The following is a 7,780-nucleotide window of genomic DNA, read 5'->3' as shown; positions in this document are numbered from 1 at the left end:
AAGCAAACAAATTAACTATATAAATAAGTAAACCGACAAATTAAATAATGAAACAAGGAACAGCTTTTGCTTTACTGGATCATCTACAATAAAGAATACTTATCAGCAAATTAGTAATTCAGACACTTGAGATTTCTCACTGTACTTGCTCACTATCCGTAGTCCCACATAACTAGCAACTTCACTGGCACAGTCTGGCAGACCCACCCTTCCACCGAAAACCTCCACCCTCTCCACCCCCTACCCCAGGGATCAGTGGCAGGCCGAGAGGAGCGGGGTCTCGCCCACAGGGAAGGCTGAATGTTGGACAGATTAATTGCAGGTTGTGATTGAACAGCCCTCTGGGAACACACACACACACACACAAACAAACACACACAGACAGCTTACAGGCAGCACACCCCGTATCATGCACATGTCTGTACACTCATGCACGCATGCACGGCCACACATGCACACGTCGTAGATACTATCCGTCAGCATGCTCGCTCCCAGATGAGCATCTACACCCACCCGGAGGTGCTGCTCCTTTGTCTCCAGGTAGCTGAGACCTGGCAAGCAGCCCACTGCCTGCTCCTTTCATGTGGGCGAGGGGAATTATCTCCCTTTATGTGTGTGTGTGTGTGTGTGTGTACGAGTGACTCATTCAGAGGTAGCTTCCATATCGGTGCTCTGGAAGCGGGCCAGCCACCTGTGTGCTTTGTGTGTGTGTCTGTGTGTCTGGCTCATCAGCTCCAGAAGCATCTGAAACAGAGGAGCAGAGCGAGGCCAGTAGCCTGCAGGGGACAGAAGATTAAGAGTAGTGCTTTCACACGACGTGTGGAAAAGTGGGGAATAACAACCTGCTTTTAATTACATTACTATGAATTTGTTTGTGTGTGTGTGTGTTAGGGGTTTTCTGAGGAAGACAAGTGATTTTCTTTAACCAATTGAAGGTTACAAACTTCAGAATCCTTGTATCAGCTTGTGTCAAGTGGGAAAATCTGTTTATTAATTGGTCATAAAAGAGCAAGAAATCTACTGTTTTTCAAATAACTGTGATGCACTATATAAAAATGCATCACAATTTCCACAAAAATATGAAGCAGCAAAACTGTTTTCAGCAGTGATTATAATAATAAATGTTTCTTGATCGCCAAGTCAGTATATCAGAATGATATCTGAAGGATCATGTGACCCTGAAGTCTAGAGTAACGACGCTGAAAATTCAGCTGTGCATCAGAGAAGTCATTTTTATTTTTTGTGGCTGGGTTTTTAACAGGTTTACCAGAAACGTTAATGAGCCAACGGTTTCTGGTAAACCTGTGAAAAGCTCAGCCAAAAAAAAAAAAAAAGGAAAGCTTAGTATAATACGCTTGCCACATCCACCCCAAATAAATGTCTACACCTGTGAGCTCCATCATTCTTCCATCAGTGCCACAGGTATGTGTAGTCTGAGGTAAAATAAGGAAAGTCAAGGTCCACAGGTGGCCCCTATAGTGCAAACAAACGCCTCGGGTTCTTGATGTCTTGTTTGGGGGAAACGCCCCTATTCTCCCTGGGTGCACCTGCATTATGTGAGGCACATCCACCACAAATGTCCTTGTATCTTCAGGTCCATATTAAAGTGTGTGTGTGTGTGTCTGGCCGCACAGGTGTACTTCACAAGTGCTCTCAAAGGAGAACAAGCTCTTATCAAATACACCATCTTGCTTTATTGCATATGGCCTCTAAATGTTTGCAATCATAAAAGTAGATGAACCTAATGGTACATAATGAAATCAAGCAAGTGGCTGGCCTCAATGAAATTTGGCATCATTGCAGAAAGATCAAAGAGAAATGCTTCATTGATTGCTGCCTAGTCACTAGCCTCCTCGGAGATAGAAATCTATCTAAAGAAAGTCTATGTGCTTTGATGTGAGGGTGTCTGGGTCTTACATCAGAGCCAAGGTCGACAACCTTGAAAGGCAAGCCTATTAAGAGAAAAGTAACAAACACGTCTCTCCGCTTTTACGGCAACGGGAGCGAGGGCAGATTTCCTCTGACAAATAAACTTTCACTGTAAACCCCATCATAATTGCTGTGATGCAATTAAAATGCAGCACACATATTTACTTGGCTCAAAACAATTCGTCCGCACGTATGAGACGCATCTCGGCATATCAATTCATATCAAGATCAATGTTCGCACACTTCTGTGTATGTGTCTGTGTTTGTGATGGAGAAAAAGGCTTGTTCACACATCAAAGCGGCGGTGAAGCCTGGTCTTGCCGTCGGATAAGGCCGGTAAACTACTCGCCGCTATTAAAGATCCCAGGCTAACTCTGTGTTATTTATCTTCATGGGTTTTAAGCTTCACTCTAGACCTTTGAGTCACAAAGGAGCGGCTCTTTTAAAAAAAATCTCATCACCACCAAATCTGAGCATGTCTCTTGAATTGATTTATCGCTCTTAGAATAATTTGCTAGACTGGGATGGAAAACTATATCAGATTGGAAAATGCATCATATTCATTGGCTTTGTTAGTAGCTTTTTATGAAATTTTGCTTCAAATGTTTTTGACAAAGAATGTAGAAGGAGATGCATATGCAATTAGCATGTATATGGACAAAAGAAAACTTTTATTATTTATTTTGCAGGTATTTCTTACTTTGGTTTTGGATATTCACTGAAGAATGGTTTCATCTGACACATTCCAGTTCCTTATTGTTACACTGATGATTATTTTAGTGTGAATAAATATTTGGAAAAACCGAATGCAATTTAATTGCCATATGCTGAGCTGTTTGTATAATTAATTTAAATATTATTTACACTGTAAAACATGGTGCATTATTAATTTTCACTCAAAATGCTAGTAAATTTCACAATTCATTTCAAAGAAGCAATAAGTAACACATTGAAATAAACCTTAAATTTTGAAGTGGAAAGACTGAAATAGTATATAGAATAATTATATAATTTTAATAAAAAATCTCTTGATAAAGGTATGTCTGCACTAGCTTTCAATTACTTTTCACTTCAACAACAATATATAAAAAATATGGTAAAATATTTATAATTAACCAGCCTGGCTGGTTGCGCTGTATGTTTTCGACTCACTCAAAAGAACCGACTCATAAGAATGAATCTTTTATGAATAAAACAAGCCTGGTTGCACAGTACATGTCTGAGTCACTAAAAAGGACCGGTTCATAAGAGTAATTCACTCTGTAAACAGACTACACCAGTGCAGCCTGATTCTCAGTTCCCAATCCTAAAACTGTCAGAAAAATTAATTAATAAAACAAAGATTACTGGAGTAAATACTACTTTAGAATTTTCCGTTGAATTACCCATTGTGTTTCTTTAATTGTGAATTAATTGTGAAATTGTTTCCACAAATGTTCTATCCAAGTGTTGCTAGTAAATTTAAATAGCATCACATGACATCTGCAAATACAACAAAATCTAAAGTTGTTCCATGCAAATAAGCTACTATAAACAATTAGTGAGCTCTTTTTGAGCAGGGCCGGCACATAAAGCGGGTCTCAAAGACGCTGGGGTTTCCCCTCCACCCTTCTGTGTCTGAACATGACTTCCTATGCCTGTGAGTACTGTATTAATATATGGCTAAGAGCGCAAGCCACATATCCTGTGTAGTTTCCATACAGATGGAAATCTTATTTATAACCTCACTGCTAGTTAAATGCTAGACACACGAATGAAATATGCCTTTGATAGAGATGGAGAATTGATTTACGACCTGACTTTTATCATCACTGTTCACCCTGGAGCGCAGCTCTCAGTGCAGACGTCTCACAGGAGAGGAAACCACCTGCTTTGATTTACTTACAGCAGAAACAGGCCATCAAGTCAGATCTTCCCAAATATCTCAACACTCAGCCAAAATGAGTTAGGCTACCTGTGACATGCTTGATGTTAATATGGATGGGATAAGATGGATAAGAAGACATTTCGAGTGATTCTGTATTGGTTGGAGCACAACACTCTTAAAAATAAAGATTGTTTACTGGCATCTATGATTCCATGAAGAACCTATGCCACCTATGGCCACCTTTTGGGATCTTTACGAGTGTGTGGAGGAGAATGAAAAGGTTAACTGCTTTTGTACGGCTAATATTAAAACAACCTGATGGCGCCAAAGCTGGTGCAATCTGCCTTGGAAATGAACGTATAGAAGGCCCTGTGGGCACTGCTATTGCTATCTGCACTCCTACTCACTAGAGTGCGGGGGCACGCCGCACTGCACCATGGGATCTCTGATCACACAGCTGATAGACACCGCAGCACAGATTCCATTAGATTCCAAATTAAAACAGGCACTTCAAAGAGCACAGAAAGAGAAAATAGAGAACGAAGGCACCACGGCTAAGAAAAAAAAGCACATTTTTACAAAGTTATGGTGCAAAGCCCAATTCAGAGCACAAAATACATTCACTTTCTTTCTTGTTACCATATTTACCTATTAAAAGATTGAAATGTAGCCATCCAAAACACACTGTCAGATATTAAATGAACTGATCCAGTCTGGTTTTGAAATACATTTTTTGGACTTGTTTATATGTTTAAAATTGGTTATTTATATTAAATATTTAATATTTTATGACACAGGTCTCTGGAAAGCTTCATTAAGATGGGTCAATCTTGGATTTGTAAACTTCACAAACATTCTAAACTTAAAATCATATATTTCCATGATGTTTGCAGTCATTTACACTATCAAAAGCCTGGTGTTAAGTTTTTTTTTTTTTTTTTTTTTTTTTTTAAGAGAAGACATACCCAAATATAGTAAACCCGCAATATTGTAAAATATTATCACAATAAAAAAAAAAAAAAAAATATATATATATATATATATATATATATATATATATATATATATATATATATATATATATATATATATATATATATAATATTTATATAATATTTATGTAATTTCTTTTTATTTTTTATAATTTATATTAAAAAAATACAATTTTTATATATATAAAAAATTATATATATATGTTTTTTTTGTTTTGTTTTTTTTACCTATTTGCTGCTTAATAATTCTGTGGAAACCATGTTTTCAGGATCCTTTGATTATGTAGTAGAAAGTTCAAAACATTTGTAAATGCTTTTACTGTCACTGTTTTATATAATGCATGTTTGCCGAGCAAGCTGCTGAATAATTTGTGTCAAAAACCTTACTGCCCCCAATTTATTTATATGACCCTATTTCTAACAGAGGCTAACAAGAAAGTTAAAACACTTATATTGAGATTACTATAATAATTCAACTTCATATTCGCATTAATGACCATTAAATTGTCATTTTCATACTCTGTTCTTACTTCTGCAAAACCAGTCCAAAAAAAGAAATGGAAAACAATTCAGGGCAGTTGTTTTGATATGCTATTTCTCCTTAGATTAGGCTATTTATTTATTTTTCAGACAAGGCTGGAAAATTCATGATTGGATCCCAGTAGTTTAGCTGACCAGGTTATCGGGGAAAAGATTAACAAAAAATTTCTTAAAACTAGAGGTACGTGACCTTGTTGCGATCCTCGGGTGTGATTCCCTGGCCTCTTCTACAGAAAAACAGGTTGAGCGAGGGTTTGGAGAGGATGCTGCTGTGGATGATGGGTTAGAGACCCTACAGCAGCTTGCTGATTACATCGCTACATGAGTGTGGCTTCAAAGACTCCCCCGCCGCCCAGTTTGACCAGATAAGGGCACTCGGGCCACGGTTCAGCTCCTGGACAGGAACACACAGAGGGGTCAATGATAGGACCAGGAGGGCCCTTATGCACAGGAAGACATCAGGGACGACTAAGGAAAACAGATTCACTCGCCCATGTTAGTCTGGGGCTCTGGAGTTTTTTCTGATTTAAAGCACAGTGTAAGTACATCTTTTTCTGTGTGTGTGTATGTGTGTGTGTGTGTGTGTGTGTGTGTGTGATATGTTAAATGTACAGCATATGCATCTAAATTTGACTAAAACTGCTAAAGAAGGCAAAAGCCTGGTCACACCTTTTCTACAATAAATAATACAATCTTTTTTGCTTCAACATATTCATGCAGAACCTAGAGTTGACTTTTTAGTTCATCTCAAAAAAGTTGGGAGAATGTCATGTTTACAATGTTTCTCTGAGAAATTATAGATAGATAGATAGATAGACAGACAGAAAGAGGGATTCATAGAGGTTTGGAAATCCATGCTGTCATTCTGTGGGTGTGAATCATGGCACTCATGGTAAAGTTGCACTATGTCTGAATAACCCCTGCACTTCAGTGTCAGCACCTGGTAGAGCTCATATATCACAGACCGCAGCCGAACGGTTGCAACCCTCTGGGCCTGGAGTATGGAGTATAAGGCTTCAATCACAGCCTATCTATCCAAGAGATAAGAACTCCACTACAGGCCCGAGGGAGCTGGGCTTCTCGTCCTGCTTGGAAAGCTTTTGGAAGTACATATAGAGTCTAACTGTGGTAAGATGATTTTCTGTGCAAACAAGCCTTAATTCACCTAATGAGAAAGATGAGAGGTGCCCACTACAAGGAAGAACAGACAGATTATACTCAAGAAAGTAACATAGAGTCTCTTGGCTGTAACAATGTTTGACATATGACCCTTCGAAATGACCAGCTTTAGGTCAAGATGAGGAAAAACTTGACACACAGAGAGGATTAGTTGTCATAATATGTATGTATGTTAAAGAGTCTTTTAAATTAAGTCTTACATAATCTGAAGCTGTTTTTGCAGTTTTTGGCTGCTTTTATTTGATCAAAAATAGAGTAAAATAGGAATATTGAGAAATAATATTACAATTTAAACATTTTTTATATTTGAATGCATTTTAAAATGTAATTTATTCCTGTGATGCAAAGCTGATTTTCAGCATCATTACTCCAGTCTTCAGTGTCACATGATCCTTCAGAAATTAGCTTTATATGCTGATTTGCTGCTCAAGAAACATTTATTATTATTATCAATGTTAAAAACATTTGTGTAGCTTAATATTTCTGTGGAAAGCATAGTACATTTCTACCAGGATTCTTTGATGAATAGAAAGTTCAAACAAACATAAAAAATAATGACCTCATTGGTTGTCTTTTGGTTTGCATACAAGTTATAAATATTAATAAGAGATTAAGTACTTTTAAATCGTAATGTACCACATTGAAAGGTACGAAAGCTACTATACAAATAAAGTTAACTATTATAAGTAGCCTTGTAGTATTATATACACATAGTTTTTATACAAACCATCTATGCTGAATTATCAACAAGAGTAGCTACAAATCATTATAAATAAATACATTTCTACAGTGTTTCCATGATATAAAAGTTTGGTCATAGCACTTGAACTTCAGGAAGTTGTTCTTGCTCAGAATTTGCATCTTTTTTTGACTTCCTCAAATGAAAGCTTACCCAGCAACACAAATCCATACAAACAATTTTCCTAGAACGTATCCGTCCTTGCATTTCGCTTGTATCGTTTTGTTATTGCCTCATTACACTGCATTCAATGAAAACAATAACATCTGATGAATGTAGAAATTACGACTTGGCTCGATCCACACACCACTTAATGGGAGGTGAAAGGGCTCCGAGTGATTTATAGATGCCCTAAGGATCTAACGTTTAACGATTAATGTTCAGTGTCTTTTGTGACTTATCCTTCTGTTTAAATATGACTCAGAGTTTGGGAGAGAAGTCCTCAGATCTTGACTTTACAGGCACCGACCAGAGTCCCGCTCAGCTGCCAGCAATCCTGTTTTGTTTGGAAGAAGTCGCCCTTACATTAAAATA

This window comes from Carassius auratus, chromosome 26 (genome assembly GCF_003368295.1).
Source record: "Carassius auratus strain Wakin chromosome 26, ASM336829v1, whole genome shotgun sequence".
Taxonomy (NCBI): domain Eukaryota; kingdom Metazoa; phylum Chordata; class Actinopteri; order Cypriniformes; family Cyprinidae; genus Carassius; species Carassius auratus.
This window is presented reverse-complemented; position numbering follows the sequence as displayed.